This window comes from Artibeus jamaicensis, unplaced genomic scaffold (assembly GCF_021234435.1).
Source record: "Artibeus jamaicensis isolate MK-2021 breed Jamaican fruit bat unplaced genomic scaffold, CSHL_Jam_final scaffold_1689, whole genome shotgun sequence".
NCBI lineage: Eukaryota > Metazoa > Chordata > Mammalia > Chiroptera > Phyllostomidae > Artibeus > Artibeus jamaicensis.
The window spans coordinates 1,155,105-1,168,468 of record NW_026522029.1 but is presented as its reverse complement, the minus strand read 5'-3'; the positions used below and the strand labels follow the sequence as shown (position 1 = coordinate 1,168,468).

At 40.3% G+C, this 13,364-nt stretch overlaps 1 protein-coding gene and 1 non-coding gene across 9 annotated transcripts in view; both read right to left on the bottom strand.

Moving 5' to 3' along the window:
- WARS2 (tryptophanyl tRNA synthetase 2, mitochondrial) overlaps positions 1-13,364 on the bottom strand; it is a 78,203-nt gene that overhangs the window by 23,355 nt on the left and 41,484 nt on the right. The window lies entirely within an intron of this gene.
- Positions 8,227-8,353, bottom strand: LOC119041761 (small nucleolar RNA SNORA40). Its single transcript, XR_005081104.2, has one exon. It is a non-coding gene; the product is annotated as a small nucleolar RNA SNORA40 (small nucleolar RNA).

Below are 13,364 nucleotides of genomic sequence, written 5' to 3'. Positions count from 1 at the left end.
AAGTTTTGCAAGCTGCTGGGCTGAATCTGTCATCTTTCTTCCCAGAGCCGTTGGGGCCTCCCCAAGGGCAGTGACTTTGACAGCACCATCCGTGCAAATTGCTAACTGCTGCTGTAAACAAACAGCCACCAGGCAAGCACAGGGACGCTGGGTGGGGCAGGAGGGCTCGCGTTGCTTCTAATCATCAAGCAGAGCACATACCTATTAGAACTAATCAAACAAGAGCTGGTTTTTGGCATGAAGAAGTAGGAGGGGTTTTTTGTTTCTTCTTTACTGCACCGGGGAGAGGAATAATATAGAAAATAACAGTGGACACGCGGAAAGGACAAGACAATTCCCTTCCTTCAACACGGGCTCAGGTGGTCAGCTCTGGCAATGCGCAAACAGCTAGCATCAGGTCTCCGTGAGGTCAAGTATTTTCCTTGGAGTAGCATTTTATATTTTATTTTGATGAATGGAATGAGACTTTAATAATCTCCAGAGATCTTCCTGGTGTTTCCAAATAAGGGGGCATACAATTAAGCCAAATTATTCTTAGACAGAAAAATAAGTAGGTAAAAGGTCAAAGACAATTTTCCCAACTTATTATTACTAATTATATAAGAAGAGTAGAACACTTCAGGCTTTGGCTTTTTTAATTTACTCATATTTCCAAGACAACTGCGTGGACAGGTTCAGGTTGGTATTTGGAGAAAAGTAAAAATGGCATTGTGATGTGGTATGTTCTGAGTTATGCTGTGAAACCACAAACAAAATGATAATGTGACCTGTTTGAGCCGCAGAAAAACAAAATCATGACACGATAAGATGGCCATCCACAGACAAGTCACTAGTGACCAAAGATTTCGGGCCCCTAAAGGTAACAGTGAAGACGCGTGTGTTCGTCAGCTGCAGCAGTTCTGCCTCCTCTTGTTCGTTGCTGTAAATCAAGAGTCTGATCCTAAGAATCCTAAAACATCAATATCAAAGAACCTATGCACCTCAATGTTCATAGCAGCACAATTTACAATAGCCAAGAGTTGGAAGCAACCTAGGTGCCCATCAGTAAATGAATGGATCAAAAAATTGTGGTACATATACACAATGGAATTCTATGCTGCAGAGAGAAAGAAGGAGCTACTACCTTTTGCAACAACATGGATGGAACTGGAAAGCATTATGCTGAGTGAAATAGGCCAGGCATTGAAAGACAAATACCATATGATCTCACCTTTGACAGGAAGCTAAACAATAAAACAAAACAAGCAAACAGAATAAAAACAAAGACACTGAAATAGAGAACAAGGGGACAGTGACCAGAGGGGAGAAGGAAGGGAAGTTAAGGGGAAAAAGGGGGAGGGATTTGGAGGAACAAATAGGAAGGACACAGGGACGAGAACTAAGGGGGGTGGAAATGGGAGGGAGGTGGGGAGCAAGGGGCGGGGAGGCTGGGATGGGAAAAATAGACAAAAAACTGTACTTGAAAAATAACTAAATAAAATTAATTTAAAAAATCAAGAGTCTGACACGTGGTAGGTGCTCAATAAATACTTATTGAATGTATGAGCAATATCAAAGGCTGCAGAAAGAATGGTTAGGACCAAAAAGTATCTATTAGATTTAGCAACAGGCTTGCTGGTCATCCAGGTACAAGCAGTTTCCTTGGAGTGATTGGAAGGACGCTACAGTACAGGGGGTGGGTCGGAGTGTGAGTAGGAGGCAGGAGATGAAGACAGATGTACAAGAAGTAAGGCTAAGAGCTCTTAACCCCTCCTCAAAGAAGTGGTTAAGAGCTCTCTCTTTGGAGTGAGGCTGCCTGGATCCTAATGCAAGTTCTGCTATTATTAGCTGGGTGACCCTGACTAAGTGACTTAACCTCTCTGTGCCTCAGTTCATCATTTACAAAACAAAGTTAACAACAGTATCCACCTGACAGTGCTTAGAACAGTATGTAGCACACAGTGAGCGCTCAATAAATGGTAGCTATTATTATGGATAATTTCCCGGAAGACTTTTAATTTTGAGATGACAGATTCATATATAGTTGTAAGAAATAATATAAAGAGGCCCAGTACACCCTTCACCCAATTTTCCCAATGGCAACACCTTGCATAAGTATAACGCAGTATCACAACCAGGAAACGGAATCTGGTACGATCCATCCACCCTATTTAGATTTCATCAGTTTTCCATGCACTCATTGCATGGGTATACTTAGTCCTATGCAATTCTATCACATCTAAGACATTTGTTTTTTAAGAAAGGGTAGAGTTGGTGGTAGCTAGTAGGAGGGGATAGGCCTACTTCACAAAACTTCTTCCACTGAAACCGGAGGAGAGGAAATAAATATAGATGAAGTTCTATCTTGTAGGAGAGAAGCAGAGAGCAGAAAGTTCGAGGACTTCACGTGTAAGGGCTCCACTGTCTCTGAACATAGCAGACAGGGTGATTAGAAACAACTGGGGTAAGAAACATACTCAACAGAATTGCTGGGTTTGATGGGGAAGAAGAAAAGATCTTCTGGAACAGAGTTCTATGAGGCATGATGGCTTGTGGATGTTTTTGTGAATTAAAGAGGGCAATCATTTGTAATATACCCTCTTGGGGAAACACTGGTATTCTTGAAGATAGACTAGTGTTCTGCCTAAATAACAAGTCTTTAAAATTTTTGCAGAAAAAAATTCAATCAGTTGGTTGCATCTTTAATTTCCTTTGGCCAGTAAGGATTTTTAATGGGATCCAAGAAGTACTAAACACAAAGCAGAATTATCTGGATAAATTAAACTCCATTAAAATGGACAACTCTTTATCCAACCCCATCATTTAAAACGGGTGTCAAGCTCATTTTCACCAGGGGCCACATCAGCCTCGTGGGTGAATTACATTCAAAGGACTGAATGTAATTTTAGGAATGTATAGATGTAATTACTCCTTAACAAGGGGCAAGGAGCTTGGCACTGCTGCCGGGCAGAAACAAGGTGCCGGGCCAGATAAAACAAGGTGGAGGGCTGGATAGGGGCTGAGGGCCTTATGTTTGCCACCTGTGATTTAAGAAAGAAAAGAAAAGTTACAGAGTGGGACAAGATATTTGTAAACCTATACAGAATATATTGGTGTACAGGAAATGTGGACACTCCTACAAATTGATAAGAAAATAGCAGACAAACCTATGAAAATTGGCCAAATGCATTAAATGCATATTCAAGTGGTATCACTGTGGTACCACTACCCAAGCATCAGGATGATTAACTCAAAAAGCCTGATCATACCAACTATGGCGAGGATATTAAGTAAACAGAATGCTTATACATTGCTGTAGGATGTAAACTGGCAATATATCAACTTTAAAAACTATGTCCACTAATGCTCAACATTCGTATAGCATATGACCAAGGTAGTCCACTTCTAGGTATACATCTAACAGGAATGACCTCAAAAATATGTGTGCAATAATAGCCCCAAACTGTAAGCGATCCAATTGCCCACCTGTGTAGAACGGGTGAATAGTGGTACATCCACACCATGGAACACTATAGCAATGAGGATGGATGAACAACTGCACTGAACAACACAGGTCAATCTCATAGAGGCAATGTTGAACGAAAACAGAAGGGTATGCACTAAATGATCCAAGTTCTATTAAATTCAGAAACATATTATTGTGCAGAAGGACAGCTGGAGGCTGCAAAGGGGCCTGGAGAGCATTCTGGGCACGAGCGACACGGGTGTGCTCAGTGTGTGAAAACAGGTAAGAGGCAGTAAATGCAACTACACTGGGCCTCCAATAAAATAAAATTAAAACCTTTTTGGTGTTTAAAGTAAGGTGATGGGACTTCTGGAATAGTCAAGTAACCCCTGAGAATCTGCTCCTTCACAAAAGCAATGAGAACACTAGCAAACACTGTTCAACTCAAGTTTTTCCGAACTGTGGAAATTAATCCAAGGTGGCAATAACCTGAAGAGTATTTATTTAAGGAAAACATCCAAATCTCAGTAAAAACGAAGAGCTTTGTGGCATTTTAACTCATCCTATTCCCATCAGCCTCCCCCAAGGTCTGTGGTAGCCATGGAAACCAGCAGCCTAGTCTTCACAGGATGGAGAAAATTGGGGTTGGAGTGCCTCAAAGAGGCCCATCTCCAGAGAACTGTCACTGCTTGGCCTGTCTGATGGCCCCCTGGAAAAGCCCCATGTGCAGGGTTGCTGTCATTTGACCTGTCTTAGAACTCATGCAGTCGGAAAAGCCTGGGACATTTTTCAGAAATAATCAGCAGCAAAGACTTAATACTGCAGCTGCCTGAGGTGCTGACACCAGCAGGGGAAAATACAAGGCTGGTCAAAAAACTTAAAGGGAAAGAAAAGCTGCAAGACAATACGTCTGCTGGGTGCTAGGAAAAGACCTGACATATCCCTGGGCATCTGTATGGCCACATGCGTGTGCTGGGCTATGCAGAGCACCAGGACAGGCCTGAGCAGACGCCCATCTCTCACCGCGGGCTCAGCTCGAGGTCCTGTGAGAGCTCCTCCACCAAGGATCAAAAGTGTAGGATCGAGGCATTTGGAAATTTCTGTTCAGTCAGTACCTGAGCTCAAGCTAACCCAGCAGGGACTGGTGGCCAGGCATAGTCCTGAAGACAGACACTACCAAATTGCTGCGGGAGCACCAAACAAACAGTAACTACAAAAATGAACCACGCCGGTGGGGGATTTCACTAGTGGATTCCCATAAACATTAAAAAAATTAATACCAATTATTCACAATCTCTTCCAGAAACTGAAAGAGGGCGCACTTCCCTACTCACTCTAAGAGGCCAGGATTCCCTTGATAGGAAAACAGGCAAGAACATCACAATAGAAAACTACAGACCAATGCCCTCTGTGAATCTATATGTAAAAATCCTCACCAAAATGTTAGCCAATGAATCCGGCAACATACATAAAAATTATACAATATCAGCAAGTAGGATTTACCCTGGAAACACATGCTTGGTTTAATATCCAAAAACAAATCAATGTACTATTACAATAATCTAGACAATGTAGTACTGGTGGTATATGGATAGAATATACAAATATATGTGTACATCAATAGAATAGAATTTAAAGTCCAGAAATAAATCTATATATCTATGGTCAACTGATTTTCAACAAGGGTGCTGGGAAACAAGAGTCTTTTTCACAAATAAGCTGGAACAACTGAATACCTCTATGCAAAAGAATAATGCTGAACCCCTACCTCACACCATACATTAAGTTAAAATGGACCACAGACCTAAATGTAACAGCCAAAATATAAAATGTTTAGAAAAATCATAGCAGTAAATCTCGAGGTCCTCGGCTTAAGCAATGGTTTGTTAACTATGACACCAAGAGCACAAGCAACAAAAGAAAAAAAATAAACTGATCTTCAAACTTTAAAATTTTTGTGCTTCAAAAAACACTGTGAGGAATGTGAAAGGCAATTCATAAAATGCAAGGATATATTTGCAAGTCACATATCTGATGAGGGGCTTGTATTCAGAATATATAAAGAACTCTAATAACTCAATCATAAAGAAACAAATAATCTGGTTGAAAAAATGGGCAAAGGATTTGAAAAAACATTTCTCCAAAGGTATATGAATTGCCAATGGGCACGTGAAAAGATGCTCAACCTCATTAGTCATTAGAAAAATGCAAGTAAAACAACAGGGAGATATTACTTCATGTTCATTAGGACAGGCAAAATATTTTTTAACAGGACAAAGAATAATAACTTTAGAGAAGGAAACAGAGTTTGGAATGCTTATACATTGTTGGCAGAACCCTCATACAAAGTGGAATAGCCAGGTTAAAAACAGTTTAACAATTCCTCAAAATGTTAAATATAGACCCAGCAGTTCTGCTCCAGGTATATATGAAGATAATTGAAAATATATATCCATACAAAAACTTGACACAAATATTCATAGTAGTATTTTTCATAATAGTTTCATAATAGTGCAGATAACCCAAATGTCCACTGACTGAGAGTAAACTGTGGTATATCCATACAATGCAACATTATTCAAAACTAAAAATAACTGGAGTGCTGATAGATACTACAATATCGATAAACTTTGAAGACATTATGCTAACTGAAAGAAGCCAATCATAAACGAACATACTATATGATTCCATTTGTATGAAATGCTCAGAAAGGGCAAACCAATATAAGACAGAGTAGATCACAGGTTGCCAGGGAGAGGGCAGAAGGCCAACAGGCACAGGATTTCCTTCTGGAATGATGAAAATGTTCTAGAATTGACTGTGGTGGTGAGCCAGAACTCTGGATATACTAAAAGTCATTAAATGCACACTTTAAATGAGTGAATTATATGATATGTGAATTCTATCTCAATAAAAGTGTTTAAAAACTGTGCAGAGGGAGTTCAGCACAACAGTTCTTTGAGGCATCACCCACGAATTATTCCGGGGCAGTAACAGCTAACATACGTTGAGTAGTCCTCATGTTCTGACCTTTGACAAGATCTCTATTTTCCTCTGCACAGGAGGAAAATCCCTTCAAAATGGTTACTGGGGAGAATGGATTCTTATCCATGAAAAACGGTAAAGGAAGATGCCAGAGTTGCCAGTGTGTTTGACGAGACTCCCCTTCTTGCTCACACCTTCCGGTCGGGTGTTCAGCTCTACCACTCCACTATGGCCACTCGTCACCGTTGGCAGTGCTGATGGTGTCAAGGCGTCACTGGCTTGAAATATTTAGCAGCATCTGACACAACTGATGGCTTCTTCCACTCTGATTCATTTTCTTGCTTGTCTCCTAGACACTGTGTTACTGTAGTTTTTCTCCCTATCTCAATAGTCCCCCCTTTCAGTCTCTTTGTGTAATTCTTACCCTTTTCCCTGACCTCTTAATATTGTAGGGCACCTAGGGTTTGGTCCTTGTTTCTTTACTTCTATTCCTTTTGACACTCACTCACTGCAATTTCATCTCGTCTCATGGCTTTACTTGCAATCTTACAACTGATGACTTCTCATTTCGTAACTGCAGCCAGACCTCCTTGCTGAACTCCAGGCTCATACATTCAACTATCTGTTCGGCCTCTTTCTGTGGCTATCTAATGGCATCACCAACTCAACGCCTGTCATCTCTGTTGGTGGCAACTTCATCTTTGCAGTTACTTAGGGCAAACTCTCTTTTTCTCTTATCCTCTGTATGTAATTCATCTGCCAATCTTGTTGCTTCTACATTCAAAATATCCTCAGAATCTGACCACTTTTTTACCACTTCTGCTGCTACCCTCTGGTCTAAGGCATCACCAGGTCTCAGCTGCATTCCTGTAATAACTTCTGAACTGGTCTCCCTGCTCCCACTTTAGCTCCCTAGCCATCTATTCTTAACATAACAGCCAAAGTGGCCCCTTTAAAACACACATCATGTCTCTTCTCTGCTCAAAATCCTGCACTTCCCATTTCCTCAGAGTATGAGCCAACAGTCCTTACAATGGACGATGAGACCAGGCACAGTCCCTTTTCAACCCCATCTTATCTGTGACTTGGATCCTCTGCCTCTTCCTCTTTGCTCCCCATTCTTGGGTTTCCTGAACACACCAGGTGTGCTCCCACCTTGTAGGCTTTGTTCTGGCCCTTTCTTCTGATAGCCATCCTCTTCCACCAGATATTCACCAGCTAAGTCCCTCGCCTTAAATCTTTGCTCAAGTATTATCCAGGGGATGTACCCAGACCACACTCTTTAAAATACTGATCTGTTTCCCTCAATACTGCTCTTCATTCCCCTTAATTTTTTTGCTGTATAATCTATCACCTTCTAATATACTTTATGTTTGGCTTAGTTATTATACTGATTATTCATTCATATTGTGTTACCCCAACAAAGTACCATGGCAGCAAAGATTTTTGTCTGTTTTCTTTGTTGATATAACCTGAATACCTAGCACAGTATCTAGGACACAGTAAGTGCTCAATAAACATTTGTTAAATAAATGCATGAGGAAAATTAAAGGTTTAGTAATAGGAGACTAATAAAATATAGCATATTTATATAATGGCATATGACACAACAAATAGAGGGAGTGAGCTAGATTTATATGTACAAATATAAGATCACAAAAACATCCTGCTGTGTGAAAAAAGGAAACTCCAAAATGTACTACAATATGGCACCACTTATGTTATATATACAAAACATAAAATAATGTTAATAATGTTATATGTATAAAAACATAAAAAATATATAAATTTTAAATCATGTTCCTTCTTCTCTGTATTGAAACTCATACCAAACAATGAGTTCTGGATTGCAAAAGAAGATTTATATTCCACACCTGTATGTAGTCTTTGCCCACGAATTAAGCAAAAACCAACACAAGTGCTACATTCATGTAATATATATTTTTAAAAACCACATAAATAACCATATTAAGTGTTGTTCACAGAATTATATACAAAAGCAAGTATGAAAAATTGGCTAGATGGATTTACATCAAATCTAAGATTTTGGTTGCCTGGGGACAAAGAAAAGGGACCCAGGGAAGAGGGGCAAAGGGAGGAGGTAAAGACAAGTATTCAAGACACTCTCAGCTTTATCATTATTTTTCAACATAAGGAAGTCAAGCAAATATAACAAAGTGTTAACAACAGTCATCCTTGGTGTTGGGAACATGAATGTTTGTTATAGTTTACATATTTTTTAACTTTTTCAAAAATAATCAACAAAAAAAATGCAGAATAGCATGATCCCAAAAGATATAGTGGCTAGGTATCAAGAAAACCCATTTAAACAAGGAACTGGTTTACTAAATACTGCCTTGAATGTCTGAGATACCCTCAGTGTCCCTTGGAATCAAACTATTTCCCATAAATGTTATCTTTCCAGGAATCAGGTCCTATATGTTTGGATTAGTACACCTGGAAAACTGTTTAGACTCACAAATTCCCAATTACCATTTCCCCTTGGAAATTAGCAATTTCATGCTGAGTTATTTTTATTAGACTCTTATCATGCCTATGTCAAATCCCCTTAACAGAAACCTTATTTGGGGATCTGATTTTAATTAAAAGAGCTCTGTTATCAATGACAAATCCTTCAACTGGTCTGCCTTCTGTCAGTATTTATGTTCACCAGTGAACATCCCTCTGTACCTATTTGTATTTTTACTTTTTTTTAGTCCTACACTTCCAAAGCTGAATAAATTACTTCAATCAGTCTGCTCTGGACTCAAAAGTCACCTCCATCTCAATTCTGTTGCTTATTTTGTGTAGGTGTGCACATATGTATTTTTAATCTATAACATTATATTAGTCAGCTTTCTCTAGACTATGCTGGGTAACAAATAGCCCCAAATATAAGTGGCTTACAGAAATGGGTTCTTTCTCATTCACATTATGTATATATTGGCAGTTGTAGGCTGGCTATAACTCTGCTTTATACACCTTCTCATTTCCAGGGTGCGAACTGAAGGAGTACTCCCATTTGGAACATGGTATTCTCAAGTTAGAAGGAAAAAGAGCAAGAGAGTTAGCATTAGCACAAGCATGGAACAGCTATTAAAGATTCTGAATGGGCATGGCGTACATCATACCCACTCAGTTTCCACTGGCTAAAGCAAGTCACATGGACAAAACCAACATCACGGGGCAGGGGAAAGAACAGATGCTCCTCCCAGAGGATGCATTGTTGGTCACATGGCCAAGGATACGGACACAGAATCCTCGTATACTATGGTTAGCAAGCTGCTCTCATAGGCCAATGTGGCTTGTTTTTGTTCAACCCATGGGCTAAGAATGTTTTTATATAGTTTAGGGGTAGTAAAATTTTACAAAAGAGAGAGAGAGAAGGATAAGGTGAAAGAGGAGGAGGAAGAGGGGAGAAAAGGTGGCGATGGTGGCGGCCGAAAGCGTTTGCTATCTATGCCTTCATAGAAAAAGTTTGCTGATCTCTGTTCTTAGAGGAAATGAACATGAAAAACTGGAAACAATAACAATCTACCACAAGCACCTCCCCCAAATTAGCTAACTTGAGGAAGGATAAGAGAGCTATCCTATACAGAACTTAATGGCAGACAGTTTTAAAAAAAGAATATCTCTTCAGTAAGTTTTTATGTTAAATTTCTATGTGGGAATATCTGATAGCCCCAGGAATTCCAGTCTAACAAAATAATAAAGGCTTTCTGGACTATATGAAAATTAAAAACTTTTGTTCATCAAAGGATACAAACAACAAAGCATATAAGCAACCAATGGGATGGGAGAAAACAAAGAAATCCTACAACTCAAAACAGAAAAACAAGCCATGTGGTTAAAAAATGAGTAAAAAACTTGAACAGACATTGCTCCAACGAAGCAATAGAAATGGCCAACAAGCATACAAAAAGATGCTCGACATCAGTAATCATGACGGAAATGCCAATTAAACTACACTTTTCTGAATGTTTACAACAAACCCTTCTGAAATATTTTATTATTAAGTATAAAGAGAGGCACTACCATTAATTTGACATCCCCCCTCTCCTCTGCCCATCTTCCCATTCCACTCCACCCCCAAACAAATCAAGGGGTTGGGGCAGTGTGTGCATAGGGGGGTGAGACGAAAGGAAGTTACCGTTTGCCATGTATTATATACCATGTCATTTAAATAACCCATAAGGGGGGTTCAGAGAGCTGAGTAACTTGATCAGTGTGTCGAAAGAAGTGGTCGCAGTGCGATTAGGCCAACAGTACTTGGCCTCAAAGCCTGTACTCTTTCCACTCTGAGAGTAAAAATCTCCTCTTGAAAATGTGCTTAAGATATGACCTAAGCCTGAGGCCCAGGAGGGAGGGGGTGCCAACACCACAACCTGCTCATCAAGTCATGCAGGAGCACAGACCTGGGAACACGTGGCACTACCTGGAAACGTCCCAGAGAAGGAAATAGCATGAGGAGTTTGGCTATATAATAATCTCCCTAACTCCTTATTTGTGCCTGGGGCCGTTTAGATCCTTTGTCTCTCCCTAGAAACTTGGGAGGTGATGCCAGTTTTACAAATAGATCCCGAAAGTCCGCCCGTCTACTGGATGTTTGCTTCCTTTCGATTCTGAGTTGAATGTACACCTGCTGTTGGCAGCCTAACAACTTTGACAGGTCAACAAATATAAGTCTGTATTCGAATATGCTTCCAATATTACTAGGATCCGTGAAAACACGAGTGATTCTCTGTCCAAGTGATTCGGTCATGGTGTTCCACCTCCGAGACAAGGGGCAAGGGGTCAGGCACAACTGTTGTTCGTATTCAGCGAGCCAAGACTCATGGAGTCAGTTTTGTGGGCCTTCATTGTAAAACCCATTCCCCCACAGCTCCCTCTCCTTTATTATTATTGATTTTCATTTCCTGGGAAAGAAAACATGACTCTAATTAGCGAATGAGACCACATTCGAGAGCGGCAGATTCCATTCCCTTCCCCCGGCTCTTCCCTGGACTGTGTGGACCCTCCGTTACATGACGTCTGTGGTCGAAACTGTCCTTTGCTCCTAGCCTTGGCAGAAAGCCATGCCCCCAACTACAAACCCCAGCTTTTATCTCCCATCTGCAGGGTGATTCATTGGAAGGAAAGTAACAGCTAAAGATGTGGAGGTGCACACCTCGGAGACAGCTGTGGGAATCAGATCGGATCTGCACTCAAGCCTGCTGCAAATAAAAGACCATTGACTTTGGCATTGGGATGAAAACCTCTGCCAAACACACATAGATGGTTGGTCTCTCTTTCCCCCTTACACACTTACACACACACACACACACACACACACACCTTTCACAGGAGACGCTCTGTAGAATTCTCCACATATGGCAAACATATTTTAGGGGAAGCACCATGACTAGAGGCCAGTGGGAGAGAAAGAAAAAGAAAATAATGAGAAAAATCTTCAATAAGCCTAAATTGTTCCAGTCAGACTGCTGAGAAAGAATGCAAAGGATTGGAGATGAAAATTATTGGTCAAATCAGCATTATAACATAGCTAAATTCTTTTCTCCACTTCAGATGTTACTGGAACTCACTCTGAAGGGCAACAATGGCACCTGGGAAACCAGCCTTTACATTCAGCTGCAAGTGCTTTGCTTAACACAGTGAATATCCATGAAAAGAGCCTATTCTATAAGATAAAAAAAATTCTCTAATTTACAATTTCAAATATTCTTAATTTTACTTGTAAATAATTATGGGGAGGGGATGCAGGTATAATTAATTCTAACTTGCAGTGGCTCCCAACAGTTTAAGAGTAATTGTTTTCTAAATCACTGTTTTCTCCATGACACATTTAATGATCAATTAAATGCACAACGGAATTCCTAACATAAAGGAACTAACAAAAACCTTGTTAAAATATAAACGACCGATCTTTGAGTGATCTGTTTTAGAAGAACTGAGCTATCAAACTTTCTAAAAATAAAGCCAGAAAAAAAAGGACTCCCATTTCTGCTTTGAGGAGCTACCAGTGAAAGCTAATCGGATCGTCCGAAGGAACACAAACTAACCTGGCGAGAGAGAGCGATGCAGTGGAAGGAACACTGGCCTGGAATCCTCAGGGACCGAATCCTAAGGGCTTATCCAGAAGCCAAGTTTAGATGGTCACCCCAAGGGTGGAAGAGAGGGGCCGAAGCATTTTAATGGAAATATGACCAAGGCGACAGTGTAGGAAATGAGCTACCAGTTTCTGAGATGGATGCAGGAGTAAATGTGTGATTTAGTCGTCCAGGCAAGAAATAATGATGGCCTCGAGGTCAGCTCTGGCTCGGCACTGCCCCTCCGCCACTGGCTCCTGAGGCAAAGGCGAGGTGGGGCCAGAATAAAGTTCTCTCCCAGGAGTGTCTCCTCCAGAAGTGGTACCTTGGAGAGAAAAAACTGTACCGGATGTGCCACCTACAACTGTATGACCTCAGGTAGCTAATTAAGATCTATTTGTGAAGCATTTTACTAAGTACCAGACACCTCTCAGAGATGGATTTAAGTGGATTTTGTAATTTATTTAATCCTTTCACACCTTCAGGTATCCCTCTGTGAAAGAACAGTAATGCCTAATTTACATACAATCTTGAGGCTTACAAAAGAGGTCACATACTTAAAAAGGCTTTGTAAATCTTACACATTTAAAAAGGTTAGCTATCTAATGAATGACTTCCAATGTTTTTTTCTCAATCTAAAAATGCTAAAAGTATTTTCTTTTCAATCCCCATCTAGTGGAGAATCCATGGGTTAATAAAAAACAGTTGTTAATAGTTGATTTTTGTATCACAAGCCATCAAATATGGACACGGTGATGATTCTCTCACCTACTAGAACACTGCAAATAGGAAGCTGAGTGTTTAAATTATAGCTGCTAGAAGGAGACCCACTTATTTGGTTACACTTC